Source organism: Chlorocebus sabaeus, chromosome 10, assembly GCF_047675955.1.
Source record: "Chlorocebus sabaeus isolate Y175 chromosome 10, mChlSab1.0.hap1, whole genome shotgun sequence".
In the NCBI taxonomy this organism is placed as follows: Eukaryota; Metazoa; Chordata; class Mammalia; order Primates; family Cercopithecidae; genus Chlorocebus; species Chlorocebus sabaeus.
In genome coordinates, this window is record NC_132913.1 from 39,706,191 (window position 1) to 39,732,073 (window position 25,883).

The 25,883-nt window shown below is 40.7% G+C and overlaps 1 protein-coding gene across 1 annotated transcript in view; it reads left to right on the top strand.

Annotated features, from left to right (window-relative positions):
* The window catches only part of FMNL2 (formin like 2), a 314,952-nt gene that overhangs the window by 88,066 nt on the left and 201,003 nt on the right, over positions 1 to 25,883 (top strand).

The following is a 25,883-nucleotide window of genomic DNA, read 5'->3' on the forward strand; positions in this document are numbered from 1 at the left end:
TTACCTGAGGGGTTTGGGGATTGGGGGCATCTATTCTAGTCAAAAGGTCCTTGGTGAGGGTCTGAAAAGCCTGGTCTGGAATGATCTGTGGGAGGAACTGGGTCCATTGCCCCATGTCCTTAGCCCACCTCCTTCCTCTTCTTTTGCAAATGGTTGTCTTATGGTTGGTGGGTCTGCCCATTAACCTTGCCTGTTTTGAAGCCTGGGACCATTTCTGTGTTTAGGGGGATGGCCTTTTGATCTCCTAGTGTGCTAGGATTCTGGGGAGGGAAGCTCATGAGACTGGTATCGTGATTAAGTTCAGCTGTTCACTAAAAATTACCTTTCTCTGAATCTGGAAGATAGCAACCATGATAGTAATTCCCTCTTGGCCTCAAAGGGAAAATGACCACTCTAGTTTTTCTTTAGCATTCCCCTGTCCTTAGGGCACAAAAACCTTGTGGAAGTATTGGGTGGTACACATGAAGGAACCCCGTGCTGGATGTCTGCCCACCTTTGTATTTAGTAAATATAATGGATTAGTGCATTGGGTGGGAGGAAAATTTGACTCTTCACACTTAATGTGTAATGTACTTGGAATTTATTAAATGATTGATTTGCTGCTTGTGTTTTTTGGGTCTACCATCTTTTTTTTTTTTTGAGATGGAGTCTCACTCTGTCACCCAGGCTGGAGTGCAGTGGTGTGATCTTGGCTTACTGCAGCCTCCGCCTCCCATGTTCAAGTGATTCTCCTGCCTCAGCCTCCTGAGTAGTTGGGATTACAGGCGTGCGCCACCATGCCCGGCTAATTTTTGTATTTTTAATAGAGACAGGGTTTCACCATGTTGGCCAGGCTGGTCTCGAACGCCTGACCCTGTGATTCGCCCATCTTGGCCTCCCAAAGTGCTGGGATTACAGGCATGAGCCACCACTCCTGGCCCAGGCCTACCATCTTTTTATTCTGCCAAATTATGCCCCTCCATTTGCTTCTGGCAGACTTTCATCCAGTTCAAGGCCCTTTTAACTTGCCAAAGGTCACAAGAAGATGCTCAAGAGGGAATCAGAGTGAGTATGTGGAATGCAGGGTATTCTGTCAAAACCGTTAGAATATATTAAAAATTGGAAAATGCCAAAGCGTGAAACACCGTGTCTGGTATAACACATTGGGTGCCCATAAGAACATTTTGATCAAACGATGGCGTTGATACAAGGGTGCTGAGTTTGTGTTGTTAATTCACTTTTAACTCTTCATGTATCATTTTTGTTCTAGTTGGAAACTGGAAGAAATTTTTGGAGCTGAAAAGAACTTTAGCAAACCTTCAAAATCAACCTGCTTATTTTACATAAGTAGGCATTGAAACCTAAGAATGATCAAGTCAGTTTTCCAAAGCCCTATAAAGACTTAGATGAAAGGAGCAGTCCAGTTTTCTGGGTTAATTTTCTGGTGCTTTTTCATTCTGAAAATCCAATATAGCTAAGGACGGGTCTATGAGATCTTACTTTCTAGGTAAGAGTGCTATGTGCTACTTCAGTAAAGGAATTGGAGACAGAGTTATTTGAGATGGAGTAACTGCCAAGTAGTCCTATAATTTCCCTCCATTTTGTCCTGGTGATTAATCCTAAATTGGACTTCAGGATTCTCAGTGCAGTGTAATAAAAATGTTAGTAAAATCTCTGTACGTGGCAGTTACAGAAACTTTTTAAAATTACATAGTGTTTTTCTGACAATTCTGTTCTTAAATTTCTTTGGCTTGATTTTCAAACAGAAACCAAAAATAAAAGGAAATGATTGGTAGTCCTTCTTATATGTGTACTAATTATACTGCTTTTTAATAAACAAAAAAGTATTATAACAAAGTGTCCATATATCTTAATATGCCAGAACCACTTAAAGTTCTACAGTCATGTTTATACCAGGTATTTTTATTGTGAAACATGCCCCAAACACATCTTGAGTGGAGGTTTAAGTATGTCTTGTCTATAACATTGGAAAGAGATAAGAGCCCTCCTTTGGTTAATGGAAGTCAAGGTGTAATGCCTTTGCGGTTTCCCATCTGTTTCTAATCGATAGTTCTTGGCAGTTTCCAAATGTCTTCCCCCATCCCGTCTCTCTGGTATGAGCACTTCGGGAAACAAACTGGATTAACTTTGGCCAGAATACATAGAGAGGGTTGTGGGACCTTTTAGCAATTTTCTGTGGAGGATTCTCTGACCTTGTAGGTTGAGTATCTCCTCTATTAGCCTTTGGGTATACGTTGTGATAGATTTATGGTAGGTATAAATCATTTCCAGGATGATGAAGATGTTTTAACGTCTACCTCATTGTGTTATGTAAAAATATTTAAGTGTTATGGCATCTGAGTAAATGGAGATGGGTGATAGGGAGAAAGGGAGCGAGCAAGAGAAGCTCAGGGTTCTTTAGGCCACAATGGACCTTGAGCTGTGTGTCATTTGGCTGTTTATTTTTGTGTGGGTGTCTGTGGCTGAAATGCTCTCCAAAATATCTGTAGAAATAACAGCTGTTATTAGGAGTAAGTCAGACAGGGTACTTGTGTATTTAGAAGACCTTTTAAGCACTGGTAGCAGCCTAGACAAGTAGCCAGTAGAAAGAGACATAAGATAGTGGCCCCTTGGTTGTGGTTGCCATAGCCCTTAGTATGTTTGACCACTTGCTTAGAGTTGTGTTCCAAATGCAGGAGCCATGTGGCCGTGTGCTTTCAGTGCTCAAGCATTGTTTGTATGTGTAGTTCTTGAAAATTCATCTCACTTCTCAGGTCACAAGATGAATACATACTCAGCCTTGATGTGAAATGCCTTCTTGTGATCATCAGTGCAGACACAGTGGTTCTGACTTCATTGGTCACAGGTGGGGCCCAGATACTGCTGTTTTTTTCAAAGCTCCCCAGATGATTCTGATGGGCAGCTGACAATGAGTTTTTTTTTTTTTTTTTAAGGAACACAGAAGCGTATAAAGCAACAATCTGTTTTGCATATATGCAGTGCGGGGTATTTAGAAAATCTGTTTATAGCCTATTCCTATTGTCAACTTGAATTACCATAAAGAAATATATTTAAAGTTTAGCCTTATGACCTGTTTGCATTAGGCAGTGGTCTCTAAGAAGCCTAACAGGTATTTGTAAGAAAAGCAAATTTTAAGCACAACTGATCCATCTAAAGAAATACATAAAAAATCAAGCATTTGTGGCCCATACTCTTCCCGCTTTGCCCCTTGGTCTCTACCTCATGGCTCAGATGGCATGTAATAGCGAGTCAGTGTTTTTGTATTACAAAATCCCCTTCTGACTCCTGGTAGGAGAGAATTGTATCAACCTGGTTTGTTTCTTCTTCTCTATGTTGGAATGGTTAGGAGCTGGGAAGTCATTCTGAGTAGGTCCCAGACCAGCATAAAATGAAAATCAGTGCTGGTATCCACTGTGTCCTAAAAGATACGGGAAAGAGGGAAACCAGATGGGAAGTTTAAAAGCAGAGAGAAGTTAATGCTTTAAAATCATTTGTTTGGCTGGGTTCAGTGACTCACACCTGCAATCCCAGCACTTTGGGAGGCTGAGGTGGGCGGATCACTTGAGGTCAGGAATTTGAGACCAACCTGGCCAACATGGTGAAACCCAGTCTCTACTAAAAATAAAAAATCAGGCATAGTGGCGTGCTCCTGTAGTCCCAGCTACTCGAGAGGCTGAGGCAGGAGAATCACTTGAACCCTGGAGACAGGTTGCAGTGAGCCGAGATCATGCCACTGCACTCCAACCTGGGCAATAGAGTGAGACTCCTCCTTAAAAAAAAAAAAATAAAATGAAATCATTTTATGATTTTTTAATTTCCATTTTTTTTTTTTTGCAACATAATATCTCTCTTAAAAGTGAGACTAAAAGTTTCAAGGTAATATGTGAAGTGAAAACATTTCAAAAGGGTAGAACATGGGAAGATAAGACTTCCTCCTCATCATGTCAATTCTCTTCCCCAACATTAGTGTTTGAGATAACCCCTATGAAGCTTCTTATAAATCCTTCCAGAATTGTGTATGCAGTCAAGCAGGGCCCGTGGGATTGGATATCTGTATTGTATTTAGATTATAGTAGGAATGACTCCCCCTGGGGTTGTGCAGTGCACATACCCTTGGCCACATGTGGTCACCCTATATGCAGAGTATACTCTACCTTTAAAACAATACAAAATAGGATTACACTCAGTGTACTGTGCTGTACCTTGTCTTTTTCAATTAACAGTATATAATGGAAACTTTGCCATTGTCTTTAAAGGATATTGCCACACTGTCAAATTGCCACATTCCGCCTTTATAAAAGGCAACACCTGTTTAAATTACCAGTGGTGTATGAGAGTACCTGTCTCAACCCATTCTTGCCAACTTTGCATTTTATCAGACTTGAAAAATGTTTGCTGATTGGTAACGTATTCATTCCAAAAATGTTTTAAGTGACTTCTGTGTGCAAGGCTTCATGCTCCATCCTGCAAAACAAAAGCAAATCAGAACCATGCTTTCTTCTTTTCTAGATGTCTGTGGTTTAGTGGCAGTGAGGGACAAAAAAAGCAAACCACAATTTACAATTATTTTATGTACAAATTTATCATGGAAAAAAAGGGGCAGCTGTAATAAGCCATTATGGTTTAATATAAAGTTGAAAATGCCATAGAATTATGGCTTATTGCTCTTTGTGTTGCCTGCAGTATTTTTCTTCTCATTTTCCATTTAGTTTCTTGATGTCTTCTAGGTTAGCTTATTGCATAATTGAAGAGCCTTTTTCCTTTTGATGCATCTAATATATGGTAGATAGCCAACTTTTTAAGGGCTCTCTTTTAAAAACCTTCCTGAAATGATACCATTTTACTCTTTTTGAAAGGACTTCTATAAAATATCTAGGGAGGTTGAGAAGAGTCTAGTATTTTGAAATAAGAATTTATTTCTAACCCTGTGTTTTGACTAATTGTGTTCTATAATTCTGTGATGTGGCTATTGGTCTTAAGTCATTAGTGACTTTGGATAGAGATAGTTCGAGTGGTGGGGTAGAAAGTGTTTCTAGTTATAATGTGTCACATTCCTCAAGGTCTAGTCTAATGTCTGATGCTGTTTTTCTGGTCTGTCTAGAGATTGATCTAACACTGCTGCATGAAAATAGTTAAAGCTTGCATGTTCTCACTTACAAGTGGTAGCTAAATGATGAGAACACATGGGCGCATGGTGGGGAACAACATACACTGGGGCCTGTTGTGTGTGAGGAGGGAGGAGGGAGGTGGGAGGAGGGAGAGCCTCAGGAAGACTAGCTAATGGATGCTGGGCTTAATACTTTGGGTGATGGGATGATCTGTGCAGCAAATCACCATGTTTACCTATGTAACAAACCTGCGCATCCTGCACATGTACCCCCAAACTTAAAATAGAAGTTGGAAATTTTAGAAAGCCTTAGAGGAACAGAAAAAAAAAAAAAAAAAAGAAAATGGTTAAAGCTGAAAACAGCATGCAGTGTCCAACCAAATGTGTCCATGCAGAGCTGTCCCTTCCTAGGCCGGTGCCCCTGCCTTACGTTGTGTGTAAACTCTTGATCCTTTTCTAGGCCTAGTGAAGGGTCTAGCTGTGGGAAGTGGAGCGTGAACTGGGAATAACTTCCTGCCTCTAGCGATTCATTTTTCTTTTCAGCACCATTTCAGAGATAGAGGCTTTACTGAAATTTGAAGAGAGAAAGACTAAGAGCTTAGTATTTCAGTGTGCCAGCTATTGCTGACTTGCAGTAAAGAACTGTTGCCAAATTAATGTGGTTGGTATTTACTGACAGATCCCTTAGATGGCCCTCTTCTTTTGTCTTTTTTTTTTTTTTTTCTTTTTCTTTTCCCTTCTAAGACTTCTGTGGCATCTATCTTCAATTGGTCTTCAGTTTTGGGGAAATGCTCTTTCATTTTTAATTTCTAAGTTTTTAGAAATTGATGCCCTCAGATGTGTCTGAATTGACACAGTATGATGGGGATCTAAGACCTCCTTTTGTCCCTGGGGCCTATGAACGTTACACTAAGCAGGTTGGAATTTCTGTGCTGTAGTTTTCTTCTCTGTAATATGAAGGTGCTGGCTAAATAATCTGACATCTTGTTTATTCACCTCAAAAATTCTGTGCATATATTGCATTTACATATCTATGTTGGATTTTTAAAAGATGTGGCATAGGTGATGGGTTGATAGGTGCAGCAAACTACCATGGCATATGTCGTTTACTTATGTAACAAACCTGCACATCCTGCACATGTACCCCTGAACTTAAAAAACAAAACAAAACAAAAAAAACCAGTGGCAGCAGACGTGTGCTCTGAGCAGTTGGTTATATTGAAATCTTTATAATACTGGTTTTATCAAATTATGACTCACCATGCTTTCACTTGCAAAATAAAGTGGTTTTCATTTTCTATGTGGAAGTTAAGAGACTGTACTCTGCTTGAGTTTTGGAAATGAGTTCTCATGTTAGTCCATTTTAGAACTTGCGACCAGGCTATCCTTTGTCTCTTCCTTGACAGAGAGCACTGGGTTGCCAACGTGCACTTGTGTGCACACTCACCTTTTTTCTTCTCTTTATTAATGTTCTGTTATAGGCAAAATGAACATTGTGCTGAAGGTATGTTAATGCATTTAGTTGGGGATGAGTGAAATATCGTTTTCTGATGGCCTTCTGAGCCAGACCTATGGGGTATGTTGAAGACATGAACATTGCAATGCAATTTAGTGTTTATATAGCTGCTTTTACTTCCATTAATCTCTTTCTTTAAAGGTTGATTAAAGATTTATTTCAGGCCAGGTATGGTGGCTCACACCTATAATCCTAGTATTTTAGGAGGCTGAGGCGGGCAGATCTCCTGAGCTCAGGAGTTCAAGACCACTCTGGGCAACATGGTGAAACCCCGTCTCTACTAAAATACAAAAAATTAGCGGGGCATGGTGGCGCGTGCCTGTGGTCCCAGATACTGGGGAGGCTGAGGCACCAGAATTGCTTGAATTCAGGAGGTGGAGGTTGCAGTGGGCCAAGATCATGCCACTGTGCTCTGGCCTGAGTGACAGAGTGATACTTGTCTCCAAAAAATACATATTTACATATTTATTTCAGCAAATTCTGGAATGATGCCCTCCCCACCCCCCTTTTATTTTTGCTGATTGATGTTTAAAAGTGGACCTTTAAAAAACGTAATTCCAAGATTACCTTGCATCTGGTTTGAATGATTGTGTTTTGCTTTACAAGGGGCAGAATGACTTTTGGGGCCACATGCTCAGCCGACCTTTTGTTCACTGCTTTCTGCAGGGATCTGGAGAATAATGGTCCTTTTTAAGGCCAATTGTTACTGTCTTTCTCACACAAAGGAAAAAAGAGACGACCTTTAGGAAACACTGCTTTAAATCATCTTGCTTGAATATTGATTATCTGTTGCTTCCTCCAAAAATGGCGAAAATAGCCCCCACCCTTATAGGCTTATTAAAAGGCTCAATTATGATAATGGTGTGAAAACTTTGAAAATTAGACTTCAGAGATATTGAGTTAATCTAGGATTATTTATCAATATCTTAGTAACCAAAAGTTTAAAAATGTGTTTTGTGTACCAACTGGGCTGCATGTGCACGGTTAATCCAAAAGGCTCAGCTTTTCAGCAAATGGAGAAAGATTAACTTCTTTATGGATCACGTGATGAGATGAAACACATTTCATTGTAGCTGCTGAAAAAATAGCAACATGTTTTTGAAACCATTGTGATTTTGTATTGCTGTCACTAAACATCAAATATATCATTTTTATGTTAAGGTGCCCTAATTTGTGTTGTTATATAAAACTTGGAGTACTTTGACTAAATAGGAGAAATTAATGTGCCGTGTATCTGTTTTAAAGATGAAATCTGAGCTCAGCATGAGGCTCATGCCTGTAATCCCAGCACTTTAGGAGGCTGAGGCAGGAAGATCGCTTGAGTCCAGGAATTGGAGACCAGCCTGGGCAACATAGGGAGACTTCATCTCTACAAAAAATTAAAAAAAATAGCCAGACATGGTGGCACATGTGTATAGTCCCAACTTCCTGGGAGGCTGAGCTGGGAGAATTGCTTGAGCATGGGAGGTCAAGGCTGCAGTGAGCTGTGATCACACCACTGCACTCCTGGCCTGGGCAACAGAGTGAAACCCTATCTTAAAAAACAAAAACAAAAACAAAAACAAAAAAAACTGAAAATTTAAATCTGAGAAGGATTCTGAATATTTTTGAGAAAATATTTTATTCCTGTCTCTGTTATCTGTGTGTATATGTAGATAGACATACAATTTTATGAAATGTGGTTTATGTGATTATCATCAGTATTTGGCTAATGTCTATGTAAAAGGAAAATGGGGCCCACATGCTGAATATGTGTTTTTTCCTCATAAATAGGGGACTGGTGGTTGGTTGCTTTTCTTTTTTTTTTTTTTTTAAAACAGGTTCAGATGATTCTGTCTTCATCTCCACTTTGCTCCCATTCTGGCACTGCCTGTGTGGACTGAGCATGTGAAAGCTTGACATCATGATTCAATCATTCTCTGATTTTGCAATAATTCAAAGCAGAGCGGAAGCATTGTGAGAGAATCATGCCAGTTTTCTTAAGGTCTGATACACCCATCCTAATTTACAGTATTGTTCTAAAGATGCACAAGGAAACACACACGCACGCATACACACACCCCAGTGAGACATCTGAAGGGATTTGGCTGCCTCCTGTTCCTTTCCTGTCTCCTCCCTTTGTTTCCAGATGCATCAGCAGATGGCCGTCCAAAGCTCTAAATTTGTACCTTGTGTGACCTTTAGCCTGGAGAAAGGCAAATTTATTCCAAGGGTAGACTTCCCTGCCATTGCAAGTAGACCTTTTGTCAGTCGTTATAAATAAACTCAAGTCTTTGGATGTTCCTTCTGAGGCTGAATTGGCATAGGAGGCTGTTAATTAAACTGTAGCCTTTCTTGGGACTCTAACACATTTTAAAGATGAGTAAGACAACATTGGAGGTGCTCCCTGATAGTCCTGCGGTGTAGAATAATACAGGAGAAGCTCCAGGATTCATGTCCTGAGAGCTGGCTTCAAAAGAAGTTTTCAGGTTGCATAGCAGGCATGGGCGTGAACTTTGGAGTCAGGCAGAGCTGGGTTTGAGTTTTGCCTCTGCTCTATACTAGCAGTGCTTACCTCATGGAGCTGTTAGCATTAAATGAGGAGGTATTTATCTGTCATTTCCCAGAACTGATCCAGGACCTAATAGTTGCTGAATAAATGGTAGGCCACTTAGTTTTATATCACAAGAGCACATTCTTAAATCTTTGTTCAAGGACAGGAGGCCCTGGAACTAACTAATGAAGGAAAGGGAAATTGCTATGTGCCACCAAGCAGAGGATCAGAAAAAGAATACGAGAATAATTTTATTAGCACTTATAATTCACTGCCTTATGTGTGTTTCAACTATTGCAAAATGACAGTATGCAAGAGTGTAGGTTGTCTTACAGACAAGCTACAAGCTACAAACAAGATGCTTTTGTTTGTGGCAGCTCATTTTAGGGAAGAAGTCATCTAGGTTACCATGCGTTTGTAGAGCAGAAGACTTAAAAGTGGACAAAGGAAGTTGACATTATTCTGGAGGATAGAAAATCAACCCAACTTCTCTTCTCTTTCCATCACCGGACTCTGGGTGAGCTTGAAAATGGGAAGTCTTTTTTGCTGTGTAGTGCGTCAACTCTTAATGTAGTCTACTGTGGATATCAGGGTTGGTCTGACTGTAAAGTTGCATGCCCCTTGACACAGTGCTTGGGTGAGAGATGACAGAGGAACAGCTGGACAAAGTAAATGGGGTGAGGATAATGGCCTGGGGGTCCTTGGGGAAAACTTGTCACCACCTTAGGTTGGCTGTGACTGTTTACTAAACTGAGCTGTGATCAGAGGCTGAGAGATAAAGCAGGCCAACATTTCCTTTTCTTATTACTGCGTTCTTCTAGTTCTTCCCCCATAATTGACCCCAACCTTCTAAAGAAAAGGCTCTGTAGACAGCAGTGGAAGAAAATCAGTCTGATATAGTCTGGAGAAAATCTTTGTCCTGCCCTGTTTTCCTGTAGCTTTGAAAATCTCAAATGCAAGGCCAAACAATGAATTATTATTAATATAATAGAGGAAACTGGTACTATTAATGTCATGTAAGGAGAAAGCCCATTTTGAGTAGGAACAGAAGGACATTTATGAGGGGAAAGTTGGCTGGGTAGGGCAAAACTGAGTAGTAGAAAATTTAACTGTAATTATTCTATTGAATTTTTTTAGAAGGACTCTTCAAATTGTTGGAAGTTGCTTAGTAATTAGCATAGTAACCATTTACAAAATACACTCTGACCTAGAGCAGCAGGGAAGGGAGTCAGAGAGACAAATTTTGTGCAGACTGTCAGCTACAGCAGGAAAGTACGCACAATGAATTTCCGCGTTAGATCAGGCCCATGTAAAATTTACAGATGGCAGGGGGTATGGAGGAATAAAGGCATTAGCGTCGCATATGACCTGGTGGCCCTTTGAAAACTGTGTTTGGGGTTTATGTTTCTAGTTGCAGCTAAATCTGAATTTGAGATTTTAATCCTTTTGAACCAAACTAGGTCTAAGAATTAGACATTTGATCTCATGCATCTTATCCAGCACACAGAAACTCGAGTGCTTCCTTGACTTTGACATAATCTGGATCCCAGCTGGCGCTGATTTTAGTTTCTGTGAAGTGATTAGTGATTAGGTGGCACCATGGTAAGGCAGGGTGCTGTGGTGGCAGGGTCTTCCCTCCGTGCGGAAGGGCCCTTGCAGAACATAGCAGTGAGTGTTTTAACCAGCCTACTCCTGCTTGCCCCAGAGGGCTGAGAGTTGGTTTTTAGGTAGCTGATTTTTTTGTTATTGGCTATAATTAGGCAGGTAGGCTTAGCTCCTTTAATTACTCATGCTACTTTGCGGAAGGAAGCATAAGCTGCTTATTCAGAGTTCCAGGGCCAGGACTTGGGTGGGAATTCTTTGGCAGGGCCAGCTGCAGAATTAGCATTAATGTGATACTAATCCCTGGGATGGCCCCTCAGAGCAGTGTACCCAGATGTTTGTTTTTCACATCCAGAGTCCACAAACATGTGCTCAGTAGTGTCCAGTAGGCTCTAGCTCTCAACATCTAGATGGCATGGTTTATGGCCAAGGAGCTTTTAGCATTGGTCAAAGTCTCAAGCAGAGGGACCAGAGATACAGTCTAGAAGGTGTTCTTATATTTAATCTCTCTCTGGAGGCATTGGACTCAAATGGCCTACATTTTTTGACTCAGATACCTGTACATACATGTACACCCCTCACCTTGCTGTCTTCACACACTTGTTGAAGGGAAAATGAGGCCAGGCATGGTGGCTCACTGCTGTAATCCCAGCACTTGGGGAGGTTGAAGTGGATGGGTCACTTGAGACCAGGAGTTTGAGACCAGACTGGGCAACATAGCAAAACTCTGTCTTTCAAAAAAATCTACAGGGCAAATGGGATGGATTACGTAAAAATCATTCAGAAAATAATTTGTTTTGTATACAGCAAAATTATCTATATTTAGATATCCCATGTTGGTTATTATACCTGGGCATCTCTTTTTCTTCTGTCACTTGTGCTTAAGATTTGTCTTCACATATGGTAAATACCTGCATACCATTATTGATGAGATGGCTTTCCATGTAGTTAGTGGGATGTACACTAATATTAGGATATTAGGAAGAACCTCAGACCAAGTATAAATGGCTAAAAAAAAAAAAGCCCTCACAAGTGATGGTGTATTGGTAAAAGTGCTAAAAAGAGAAGAGAGGGTCTCTAGAGCATCTCTCTTGAATAGAGAGATTCTAGCATTTTAATTTTGTTTAAGGTGAGATTGACAGATACAGCTAGTTGAATTTTCAGGAAGAGAAAAAGTTTAACAAACCAAATTGCTAATTATGTTCTCAGCCAGTTGCTGTAATATTTTGGTGTTTTATTGTGTGATATTTTATAGGAGTTAGAGGGATCCTAATTGTCCCTTTCTAGAAATATGTCAGGGTACAGAGACTTTACCAGGTGGCCCCCACTATAATAGTACCTTGACCCAGTCTGGACTGCTGGTTAGAGCCCCAAAGATTGTTCCCTTCATTTTAGATTTCCTCTACAGTGCTATAGCATGTATATATAAAATGTTGTTTCTGCCACCAAAAGACCTGCTTAGTGTTTTTTTTTTTTTTTTTCCCTCTCATTTCATTCACTGAAGATACCTCAAATACAAAACACCATGCAATATTGCAATCCCATGCTTGGTAAGTTTGGGCCTTTTCCAACTTCCTCACCACATTACTTTTTTTTTTTTTTTGAGACAAGTTCTGGCTCTGTCACCCAGGCTGGAGTGCAGTGGCACTATCTTGGCTCACTGCAACCTCCACCTCCCGGGCTCAAGCCTGCCGAGTAGCTGGTGCACACTACTATGCTTGGCTAATTTTTCTAATTTTGTAGAGATGAGGGTCTCACTCTGCAGCCCAGGCTGGTCTTGAACTCCTGCAATCTGCTGACCTCAGCCTCCCACAGTGCTGGAATTAGAAGTGTGAGCCATCTCTCCTGGCCTACACATATTAATGTAAAAGTTGGGAACTACGTGGTATCTAGTATAAAACATCTCAGAATTTCAGTGGCCTATTGTGAATCTGACCTAAAAGCTCAGCATAGATGTTCTTGGTAGGTGGGTTGCATATTTCTCTCTTTTTGTACCTTACTATCCCCTGGGGCTTTGGAATCCTTGGAATCCCGCTGACCTATGGAAAAGAGAGGATGAAAACTCTCCATTTTGCCACCTTTGCCTGGAAGTGATGTATATCACTTTCTCTGGTGTTTCTGGTAGTGAGAAATAGTCTCAATAACCAATTTAGTAATTGATAGAAATTGTCTGGTAAATGTAGTCCTTGGTGGAAAGCTACTTCCCAGTGACAAGTTCATAGTAAGAAGGGGGAAGTGGGAATTTTGGTGGACAAGTAGCCCCCTCTGTCCATGATATTTATATGTTCCAAGAATCTAGATTGGGCAGTGTCTTCGTTTGGGCGGAAATAACAAAAATACCATAGACTGGGTGGCTTCAACAACACATTTCTCACAGTCCTGGAGGGTGGAAGTCCAACATCAAGGCACTGGCATGGTTTGCAGATGGCTGCCTTATTGTCTCCTCATATAGTGGAAAGAGAGACCGCTGGTTTCTTCATCCTTTTATTAGGGCACTAATCCCATTTAAAAGGGCTTCACCCATATGAAGCCCTTTGGTTTGTTTCCCAGAGGCCCCTTGTCAAAATACCATCACATTGAAGATTTAGAGATCACCTTATGAATTTGTGGGGTGGGGAAGGGGGACAAAAACACTCACTTCATAGCAGATGGTATGGATATTGTGGAGCTAGACATTGGATTTGCTACTATGTACCTGACATGGAGCAAATATACCTCTTGGGGTATATTTCACCACTGGCCATGCCTGTTTGCATAGCTTGTTGTCAAGATTAACTGAGAAAGAATGTCTGATAGTATATTGAGCGAGAAACTTACTGTAACTGCAAAGCAATGCACCCCCTTTGCGGTTATTGTAACTGCAATAATAATGCACCTCCTCTGCGGTGAAAAAGATGCTGTAGCCCAGCAGTAATGGTATTGACTCATGAAACCACTTCTGACCTAGAGCAGGTTGCTGGATTGATTTAGTGCTGCTTTTTTTTTTTTGAAACAGCCTTGATTATGCTTTTTTACAGTCTATCAGTTCATGTGAAACTGACTGTATTTTACAGTCTATCGGTTTGTGTGAAACTGAGAGCAACGATGGTGACTCTCATAGCTAGGATACCATGGTACCTTGATAAGAATTCCAGATTCAAACAACAGAAACAAAAGTGACACAGTAGTCCCCCTCTTGGGCAGTCTTCAAGCACATCTCGAAGAGTTATATAGTTGGTCTTTGAATATGACTGCCTTTTGGCTGTTTCTTCAATTTATGTAAAAGAGGCCGGTTTGAGGCCATTCACTCAGTACTGTATCACTCACATCTGTTGTAAAAGGCATTAGAATCTGTGGAGTAAGGAAAAAACAGAGCCTTTATGAAATGTGCACTTGAAATGAGAGATGTTTGTCTTAAGTTTGGACATGATAAATAAGACTTACATGGAAACTTTGGAAGCTGTTTTAGTGAAATTTGCCCTTAAGATCTTGTCTTCTCTTATTGCAAAATGATGAGGCAGAATGCCCAAATATTAGCATTTGACATGTGAAGAAAAGGAAAAATTGGATAAAAAGTGGAGAATATGTTCAAATTTCTCTAATACAAGCATTAGAGAAAATAAGAAGGCCTATTCAGCATTGGGTTTAAATAGGGAATAAATAGGAAATGGTGTCATGCATTATTTACTCACTGTTTTTCTAGGGACAGTCACTCTGGAATCAAAATCAATTGGTCAGCTTCTTCTGGTAGCTAGAAGTAAAAGCATGGCAAATTCAGATGCCCTCAAGGGCCACACAGGTAACCTTAAGTGGGTGATGCAGGTTCTAAATTAGAGTGGCGAGTGGACAGATCAAGTCCCTGGAGGAAGAGGGAAAAAGTAGATATTGAAGCTTAATACAGAAATACAGGACCAGTGTTGTTACATCTTCAGACTTTTAAAGGAGACTGAAATATGGTTTTTTTTTTTTTTTTGAGACATATGACACTTAATGTCAGCTCAGATGTTTTGAGATACTGTGTAGGTCAGTGAAAAATTGTCTGCTAGTCTTAATTTTCCTGAGAGCTACCTGTCTGTGGCATCTATTTTAGTGGCCAGGGAAAGCAGGTTTGCTTCTTGGCATGGGATAGACAGGTAGGGCTCTTTGGTTTAGCAACATATTCTCTCAGTAAACAATCAGGCTACATTTTTGCAGTCATAGCGTCAGGGGGCTGATGCCATTTTTAATCACTTATAAAGCTCTAGGGGCAAATGTTAATTGATATTCTTTCATAAACTAAAATTTTATTTACTTTATAAAAATGCCATTATCATCAGTTGCCGGCACTTATGTTTCTAGTACCCAAGATTAGGAAATCCACAAAGATGGTTTTAACCAATTTAAGATCTCTTCAGTTACTTGAAAAGAAAGTGGAAAAAAAAGACATTCAGATTCTTCTCTGGCCTGTGAAGTGGAAGGAATTCAGTTTAATTGTGTGTGTGTGTGTGTGTGTGTGTCCATAGCTAATTTTAATGCAGGTTAAATGTCCCTTGGAGAAAAAGGTTCCTTGGTGTAGAAAATAATTATGTAATATATGAAAATGGTCAAAAAATGAAATATAATCAAGGGGAGCTGTTAATAGTCTTGCATGTCTTTTAAAAAACTGCTAGTTTTATTGAAAATTTATCAAACTTAACCTTTGAAAATAAGACAGGCTGTTATTTTCAAGGCTCAAGGTTTATTTTTCCCAAGAGAAGACAAGTTTTGTTGGATATGTGTATGTTTTGGTTTTTTAATCAAGCCCGGCTTCATTTTCTTACTTTTATGTAATGGATATATGGTAATTAAATAAGAAAACAGGTTAAAAAAACAGTTTTTACCTAAAAGATTTGTTGAAACCTGAAAGTGACCTTTGTAAGTCACCATCTTTTTCTGAACCTTCATCCATAAATTGGGAAGAGTTTCCACTATCTTGCAGATTGTTCTTTAGCATTAAATGAATATCTATATAACGTGCCTGTTGCAGTACTTCCACGTAATAGGGACTTATTCCTTTCTTTGCTATCTTTAATCCTGAAGACATCAGGGAGGGTGCTGACTTCCCATACTGATCCTAGCTGGGGAAAGAATATAGCTTGGGCTGCTTTTGTTTTGGGGTTATATTTAAGTTAGTTTGGTCTAGTATGCTGTGTCTATGGTTCTTAGGCATCAGCATTTACCGCTTTTATGAAACTGTCTGTAATATATGGCCATATAGCAGGTGCTTAGAGTGGTCTCACCATTAATACATTTAAAAATCACATTTGTAGATTGCGGACAGAAAAGTCAGGACCTTAACCACTAGTAGAAAGCAGGTAATCAGCCTGCGTGTACTGCCAAGTGGACCTCTCTACTGAGAACATCTAAGGATAAGCCACAAAATGAGAAGTGGACTTGAAACCCCTTTGGATCAGCCTGCCTTAAGTAAATGGAAGAGTTGGGACTTTGCTGCATGCATGTTTATTATTATTTTATTTTTGGTAGGCACCAGGTCTTGCTGTGTTGCCCAGGCTGGTCTGAAATCCCTGTTCTCAAGTGGTTCTCTTGACTCAGCCTCCCACAGTGTTGGATTACAGGTGTGAGCCACAAGGTCTGGCCTTTACTGCATGTTAATTTGGCATTTCAGCAGTCAACTCAGCTGGGAAGCTGCTTGCTTATTGGGAAGACATGGGCAAGAGAAAAGCTTGATAAATGTGCATGCTGTGACTTTATGCTTGCGAAAAACCAAAATTTCACAATTGTCAGTACAGCCATAAATGCCAACATCTACTTCTGCTTCTTGACAAATGCATTGCTGATAAGGACAAGGGAAATGGCCCTCTTGACCATGTTTAGGGTCAGGAATTCTTCCCTTTGCCTTAGAATAAAAAATGGTGTTTTCTTGGAACATAAGATTGAAAGTGTCTTTACCGGATTCAATTTCTGTGACATCAGTTTTAGAAGCCCTCTTTGATGTATATGGGTAGTTCACAACTGTGAGTAACTTTGTGGTTAAAAAACAAAGAAGAGTAAGTTGTTACAGGTAGAGGCATGTAGAGAACACATGCTTATTAGTGCCAGAAGTCCTTATCCAAGAGTCTGCATGCAGAACACAGAGGTGAATTTCATTCTGTTTCTTTGAAGCATTTTCTTATTCTTTTCACATGAAAATGAGGGAGGACTTTTGTGGGAGTGATGAGAACACTACTTATGAAAGATTGTTAAGTTCTTATTTAAGTCTGAAATATGACTAAATCTTGCCAGCCTATCAGATGCAGTTGAAATGTGAACCTCTGCAAAACTGTGGGGATCAAAGAAAAACTGCCTTCACCTTGTCTATTTCAAAGAAGGGGATATAGGGAAGGCAAGATCCTCTTCATGACTTTTTGGAAGTGTGATTTCTATAGTCTTAACATTGGTCGACTACATAATATGTGCAGAGCACTAAGTGAGTTTATAGGTAATGAAATTTTAGACTTGGAGTTGACCTTAACGGTAATTTTATTCTACCTGCTTATTTTGAAAATGAGACAATTAAGAGTAAGTTTACTGCCTCTTTAGGAAGTTAATCTATTTAACAGCTATGCATCTTTATAAATATTCTTGAGTTTTATGATGTAGCAAGTGATTGATACTCACAAGCACACCCAGCACATTGAAATACAGATGATCTACATCTGCTAGATAATAGTGCTAGAGAATAGTGGTACATTTTCTAGGAAGAGGTGGGATTTGAACCCATTTTAGTACAAAGGGGAGGAAAGACAGATGTGGTGGTGCATGCGTGCAGTGCTAGCTACTTGGGAGGCTGAGGCAGGAGGATTTCTTGAGCCCATGAGTTTGAGGCTGCAGTATGCTATAATCATGCCACTGCACTCTTAGGTGACACAGAGCAAGACCCTGTCTTAAAAATGGAAGAGAAGAGGCCAGGCGTGGTGGCTCAAGCTGTAATCCCAGCACTTTGGGAGGCTGAGGCAGGTGGATCACCTGAGGTCGGGAGTTCGAGAACAACTTGACCAACATGGAGAAAGCCCATCTCTACTAAAAATACAAAATTAGACCGGTGTGGTGGCGTGTGTCTGTAATTCCAGCTACTCGGGAGGCTGAGGCAGAGAATTTTTTGAACCAGGGAGGCGGAGTTTGCAGTGAACTGAGATCATGCCACTCTAGCCTGGGTGACAGAGCGAGATTCCATCTCAAAAAAACAAAACAAAACATTGAGAGAAGGACTTGGAGCAGTAGAGTTAAAGTAGATGAGAACTGCGATAGGAAGTGAGAATTGGTGGTGTGTGATAATTTGTGGAGTCAGATATTGAGAGTGGGAGTTCCTACCAGAGTGTGTCTGTGTGTGTGTGTTTTTTAAAATAGGTAATGGTGGCTAGGGGAGTTTTTTGTGTTAAATCTGTGTTGTTGGGGAGTTTTTGGTTGGTGAGGGGGGACAGAGTGACCAGATGAGGAACCGATAAAATTTAGACACCTGAGAAAAAGGGAGGAAATGGACTAACATATTCTCAGGTAGTTAACCTCTCCTCAGCCTCATCTACTGATCCTTCTGAACATTATCAGTTCCCTTAATGAGCCATACTTCTCACTTCTGACCTTTTGCTTCCTTTCTTTTCTTTTCTTTTTTTTTTTGAGACAGAGTTTCGCTCTTGTTGCCCAGGCTGGAGTGCAATGGCGCGATCTCGGCTCACTGCAACCTCCTTCTCCTGGGTTTAAGTGATTCTCCTTCCTCAACCTCCCTAGTAGCTGGGATTACAGGCATGCACCACCATTCCTGGCTAATTTTTGTATTTTTAGTAGAGATGGGGTTTCACCATGTTGGCCAGGCTAGTCTGAAACTCCTGACCTCAGGTGATCCACCCACCTCGGCCTCCCTAAGCGCTGGGATTACAGGCGTGAGCTACCACACCTGGTCCACTTCTGTCCTTTTTCATATGCTATTTCATTTACTAATAATACCTTTCTCCATACCCCCACCCAAAGGTTGAGTTATTGTCTGTTCATTTGTGTGTTTAGACTTTATTCACCCTTCATTTTAGGGTGGTTGTTTCTATAATACATAAATGATATCTACAAATTTGACCTTTAATGTAGGAACAATGACAAACCACTGAAGGCTTTCCAATCAGGAGAGTGATGTGAGCAGATTTATATTTAAAAGCAGTGGTTCTCAAGCTTTAAGTTGCATCAGAATTGTCTGAAGGGCTTGTTAAAACACTAATTACTGGGCTCCACGCTCAGTTTATGATTCAGTAGGTCTGGGCTAGAGCCTGAGAATTTGCATTTCTAATGAGTTCCCAGGTGCAGTCTGAAGATCATACTCATTTAGAGGGATCGCTCGGGCTGCAGCAGGAATGAGTGGGCATTTGTGGGTGGTTGGGCAGGACAGGAGCAGGACAAATGACCTGAAAAATGTATCACTATTTCAAGTAAGAAATAATGATGGAGAAAAGTGAGTCTGTCCAGAGATACTTATAGATGGTACTTGATTAAAGACAAGAAACGAAGGAGGTGAAGCCCGGGGTTTCTGGCGTGGGGAACCAGGTGGGTGGTGGTGCCTTTCAGTGAAATAGGGAGCACTCAATGACCAGATTTTCTGAGAAAGGTCAGGAAGTGGGACAGTGATGTGATGGTGTGTGTGGAGACCTGCAGTTGTGTCGGTACGCTAGCCTTCACCTCAGTGGGGAGAGGCTCCTACCACTTTGGGAATCATCAGGTTGGGACTGATAGTTAGCCCATCGGAGTAGATGGGATTAGCTAGGAAGATAGGTAAGAAGAGCACGTGGGACAGAATGCCAGGGGTCACAACTCAGTAAGGGAAACTAGAGGAAGAGGAGAAGCAATTGTTAGAGAGGGTCACACCACCAGCAGTGTACAGTGCTATTGTGGAGACTAAGAAGAAGACGTATTTAGAAGGGAGGGGAATAGAGCTGGGTGTGGTGGCTCACACCTGTAAATCCTAGCACTCTGGGAGGCTGAGGTGGGTGGATCACTTGAGGTCGGGAGTTTAAGACCAGCCTAACCAACACGGTGAAACCCCATCTCTATGAAAAATACAAAAGTTAGCTGGGTGTGGTGGCCGTTATCTGTAATCCTAGGTACTCGGGAAGCTGAGGCAGGAGAATTGCTTGAACCCGGGAGGCAGAGGATGGAGTGACACAAGATCACATCATTGCACTCCAGCCTCGGCAACAGAGTGAGACTCCCTCTAAAAAAAAAAAAAAAAAAAAAAGAGAAGAATAAAAGGAGAGGTGAGAACCAGGATCAGTTGCTGCTGGGGAATGCCAGGAAATTAAGTACTAAAGAGGTTTCAGTTGAGTTCACAACATGGAAGTCCATCGTGCATTCACACAGCGCTGACTCAGCCTGGTTTGGGCCAGGCTCTGCGCTAGACACTGAGGGTTCACCCATGACTGAGATTTTTTCCAACGGCTTGGAAGAAGCAGGAGGCAGCCAGCAGTGGGTTAGGAGGGTCAGGACAGAAACTGACTAAGCAGTAAGTTCCAGAAGCCTGGAAGGAGAGAGGGCAGTGGAGTAGAGGGTAGGGTAGCTGGGGGATTTACATGATGATGATGATGATGATGATGGAAGAGACTTGAGTGTTTAAATGGAATAGGAAGATTCAGAGGGAGAGAATGAAGGTTTGGAAGGGAGAGAAAAGCTGGATAGAGGCATGTCCATGGGAGTATGGGATGGGAAGGAGACCGCAGCCCAGACCCTGCATAGGTTGTCTGCATGCCTATCCCACAAGAACCAGCTTGATGTTAGTCCGATTTGAGGGTGCTTAAAGGCCCTATTCGGCTTTGCCTCAGTTAGGTGCCACATAGCCTTAATTTCCAGCATTAAAGATTTATTCCTTTGGACTACTTTCCTTTAGAGATGTGCAAGATATTCCTGGGGCAAGCAGGATAACACATTACAGAAATAGACTAACAAGCAAGTAAATACTTAGCTCCCCTTTATCCTGATGGAAGGTAGTGAGCTTGCGGTGCTCAGGAGGAAGAGACAGAATCCTGGAGTCTGTCCTAGCCTGCCTCGTTTCAGTTCTGATTTAGTGGCGACAAAAGGCCCTGTATGATTTTAACACAGTTTTGGCAGCTGTTTCCTTGAGATCAGTTCAATAACGGTATTAAAATATGATAGAGTTGATTGAATGTTCAGCAAACCTGTGGGTAACGCAGTGTCCCCTGCTCCATGATGTGTGAGGTTACAAATGAGGTCATATGACCGTCAATATTAAAATGTTGCTGGTGATTGTGCCCACTTAGGTGGTAGGCAGGATCTCTGTCCTCTTCATGACTCCTCTTGATTCTCTCTGAGGGCATCATACATGGCTCACAAACAGTTCTGTCATTCTCCTCCTCTGGCAAAGCCACTTGGAGGAGGTATCTTGCTGCTGGCACTGTGGTTTTCCATGAAGATGGAAAGCATCTGCCCAGGAGTCTCTTTGAATCCCAAGTTACACAACTTTCAAAGAGCCAGTTTGTTCTGATACTATTGATCCTGACTACATCAGAGTCTCAATTCTTTAAAGAAATGGAGCCTTTTACACTCCAGTCTGTGTTTCACCTATGTGGCTAACGTGGGCAACAGTGTCTTCTTCTTCCACTGTCTTCCCCAATTCTGTGATGCTTTTCCCTGTGGAAACTGAGTCATGCAGTAGACACATGGGAAAGGCCCTAGAGATTCTGCCAAAGTCAGAATCTCACTTTTGGTGAGTACTCCCCTCCTCCCAGAATAAGAGAAGCCTTGTATTCTGTAAATTAAACTTCAGTTTAAATGTCCTAGATCACTACTGTCCAGCGGAACATTTTATAATCCGTGCCGAGTAACCACTAGCTGTTGAGTTAGTGAGTGTTGAAATGTGGCTAGTGTCACTGGGGAACTGAATTTTACATTTTACTTAATTTTAATTACTTTAGAGTTTAATAGTCACAGGTGGTCAGACAGTGTAGCTCTAGACCAGTGGTTTTGAAATTTTATGTATCGGAATCACCTGGAGGACTTGTTAAAGCGTAGATTGCTGGGCCCTGCCCACCCCAAAGTTTCTGATTCATTTGGTCTGGGTCGGGGGTTGAAAATCTACATTTCTAACAAGTTCCCAGGTGATGCTGCTAGCCTGGAGGGAGCCACATTTGGGAATCAGCCACTGTAGTCTTTGTTCTAGTATTTAATTAATATGCTAACTCACACAGATAGAATTGCCATCAGCCAGTCATCAGGGTTCTGGGTCAGCTGGTTGACAAGCAGCCTAGTACCTCCCTGCCTTTCCCATCCCTAAACCACAGTGAGTTCTTTTTTCCAAAAACATTACAGCTCATCTTTAAGGCTGATTCATGATACTTTCTAAACAGCTACAGTAGCTGAAACATTGGACTACTGGGGAAATTCCAGCCTTGAACAGACTTTGGTTTTTCATTCCAGCTTTATTAATGTGTTCTCTAATCTTATAAGAAATTAGACCATGTGTGTGGTGCATGTAGGCTGTGAGTAATTTTATTTTTGCCAAGCTCATACTTGGCATTATATTCAGTGATTTCTGTGTCCATGCTGGCTAGCCTGGGCTCAGAGGGACTGTCCCTAAAATCATTTTTTAATGAGTAGTTTTTTAACCAAATGGCAAAGTCATTTTTAATACTTAGAAATACAGTCTAATAATTTTTTTTTTTTAGAATAACAGAGCACTGTCTTATGGGTGATTATTTATACAAAGTCTTTCTCAGAAACGTATTGGAGTATTTACAGATGAAATGACATGCTGTCTGAGATTCCCTTTAAAGGCCTGGTTGGGGGAGGGTAGCTGAAACTAGATTGCAAAACACTGATGATTGTTGAAGTATAACATGGAGGTGCAGTATATACTATTCTTTCAACTTTTGTGATTGTTTGAAATTTTACATAGTAGGTTAAAAAAGAAAAAGCATGCTCTTAGAGAAACTAAATACAGCATCTTTGTGATGCTGTATTTACCAGGTAAATAGTTGGCATTAAAAATGAAAAGTAGTTTGTTGGTTTTGTTTTAGGAAATTCAACTGGATAACGAATGTAATGGATGATCTAAAGGAAATGGAAGAGAACAGCAATTGTTTAAATGTAATAGATTATAGACCATTGTTAAGGAAGAATCTGAAGATAGGCAAAGGACTTCATATGTGTGTATGGTGTTTAAGTAGAGGAAATACACCCCTACTGATTTTTCTGTATGCCATTATAGATATCTCTTCTTAACAGTTTGCAGCACAACTGGTGATCACTGTGATGTGTCGAAGTTTTATTTGTACAAAGGCAAAAATTTTATAAATTTAATAAAGAGGCAGCAAGGAGGGAAGGAAGTGGTAAGTCGTACCACTGGAGTTCATAGGCAGCTGAACTTTTCTGGGTGGCTCAGTTTAGCTTTTTGAGTAAAGAGATGATATTTACCCTAAAAGAGAAGAGTTAAAAAAAAAAAAAAAAAAAAAAAGGACTTTGTCAGTCATCTAAAGGTTGTGTGAATAAACTCACCTTTTTTTTTTTTTTTTTTTTTTTTTGAGACAAGGTTCTTATTTTGTCGTCCAGGCTATAGGGTGCAGTGGTGAGATAATAGCTCACTGCAGCCTTGATCTCCCAGGCTTTAGCAATCCTCCTGCCTCAGCTTCTCAAGTAGTGGGGATTATAGGTGTGCAGCAGCACACCTGGCTAATTTTTAAGAAGTTTTTACAGAGATGAAGTCTCACTGTGTTGCCCAGGCTGATATTGAACTCCTGAGCTCAAGCCATCCTCCCACCTCGGCTTCTCAAAGTTTTGGGATTGTTGGTGTGAGCCACTGTGGCCAGCCATCAACTTATTTCTGATTTAGAAAAAAATCTCAGATTTTCTTCAGCAAGATAGTAATTGAAGTTGAGTATTTTAACTTTCTTTGACAATTACAGGAAGCAAAGAAGTGGTTTTATTAAATAGCAGTGAGCTTCATGCCATTTTACAGTATGTAACCGAGGCCCACGTTTTCCTTTTGATGTAGTCAATTTGTTACCATCTTTTTCCACTTTGAAATGTCTCTTTAAATGCATTTTCACCCCATAACTATCTCACATCACCTTCACCCCCTAATGCAATCCCTACCACCCTCTGCCTAGATTACTGCTGCTCATAGATTACTTCACTGGATAGTCTTCCCTCAAGTAGTGCCCTTTCCCTTCCCTTTCCTCCAGTGATTTTCCTTTTCTTTGACTGTCTTCTGTCCTTGGACCAAACGACTTAGCATCCATTTGTTCTTCCTTGTGTGTTGCTTTTTGTTTGCCAGTTACATAAAAAGTATGCTTTTGTATTACCATATGATATGACAGTAGGTATCTAACAGTGCTGGTGTTTGGTTGAAAATATTTGTAAAATGTAACAAGACCTCTAGTCTCTTTAGTTTTTAATACTTACCTATAATTTCATAGAGAATAAATTTTTCAAAGGTGGCATCTTCATTGATGTATTACTCACAAGCCTGCAGGTTGTACTCGTGGTTGTAGATGAGTTTCCACATGTTTTCTCCTATACCCACTGAATTCGTTGAAACATATCTGACTGTATATGTAAGGGAGTTGCTTAAAGATTTTGGCAGTATAGGTTTTTGCGCCTGCATTTGCTGATTTCTTTAAAACAAAAACAAAAACAAAAACCCCATAATAACAGAAGGCTGTTCTGTATCTGTTTGTTTCAGCACTGCTGAGTGTTCAAGTATTTATTGCTTTATTTTAAATGTTTGGATAATAGTGTTGGTTTATAGTCCCCTTTTAGGGAGTTGTTTCTAAGAGTGTGTTCAAAGGACATGGTGCCTTTGACCCTTGATGGAGTTTGAGTAATGTTCATACAAGAGTAACATAAAAGAATCCTCCAGTGACCTGAACTTGTTGTCGGGATAAGCATAGACTGTCCCCTCAGTTCAAACCAACAAACTGAGGAACTTGTTCATAAAACTCTCTTCTTTGACTTGGAAAGACAGGCTAAACGTGGAGTAAAACTTCTGGAGGTTTTCTCTTTTTTGAACTCAGTATGGCATAAAAGGAAACCTTCAGTAACTTGAGAATACTGTCTGAACCCAGATGCACTCATCAAAGCATTTGTTGAACACCTATGCATTAGGCTCTGTAATTCTAGTGAAGCCTTGCACCATTTTCAGCATTGAATTTAAAAGTAGGTCAGTGACCACAGTGAGGTAAGAAAAACATTTTTTGCAAAAAGAAAATCCTTGGAGAGTGCTGCTTTGATAAGACGTTTAAGCTTTCCCCCAGATAGCTGATTACATGCGTGTGTCTGGATTTCCTACATCTCTCATGCTCTTGTCCCTTGAAGAGTCTCTGAAATACACAACTGTTTAGTGCTTTTAAGCCATGCACTCTGGGTTTGTCGAGAAGAAACCAAAAGACCTGTGCCTGGCAAAGCCATGTTGAAGCCTCTAATGTCTAATGCCTTTTGGGTAAGATGGCACTCAGTAGTCAAGACCCAAAACACTGAACTCACCAAGCAAGCCCACCAGAAGGGGTGTTCAATATTTCTCTTTTTGTAAATGCCTTTGTACCTCTTATTTGCTAGAAAGGACTAGATGATGTCTGTTTTAGACATACTTCTTCCCTCTTTCTCCCTCTGGTTTCTCTCTCTTTAGTTGCTCTTTCCTGAACTATGGGATTTTTGTTGCATGATAGCCTCTTCGATGTGTGATCTTCGTGCTTAATATGCAGTGATATGCAGGGAACAGATTCTGGGACCACTTTGTTCCTTTTTTTTCTCTGCTCATAGGCCTTGGTGTATGAGATTCCTTTTCAGGATTTTTCTACCATCTGATGGATTTCTGCAAAATTAATTAACAGTGTAAAGTTTCTCAAATGTTTTTCCTGACCTCTCCCCTTAAAATAGTCTGTAGTTTTATGGCAGGACTGGGGGGGTCTCCCATCCTTACAGGGAAGCACCAGTCAAGGTTCTCATGGTAAGTGCCTCTGTGAGAGGTTTAAAATTACATGCTTTTAGCTTCCAGAGAGGAGGGAAAACCTTCCCTTTAGGTCCATATCATTTGAGAGGAACTTTGGGGTTGAATAGGCTCAATGTTCCTACTTGTGGTCTTGTTTTCACTGCTTGGTTACCTAGTGCAAACAGATTTATGTAAGAGTTGTGGCTTTTTAGAA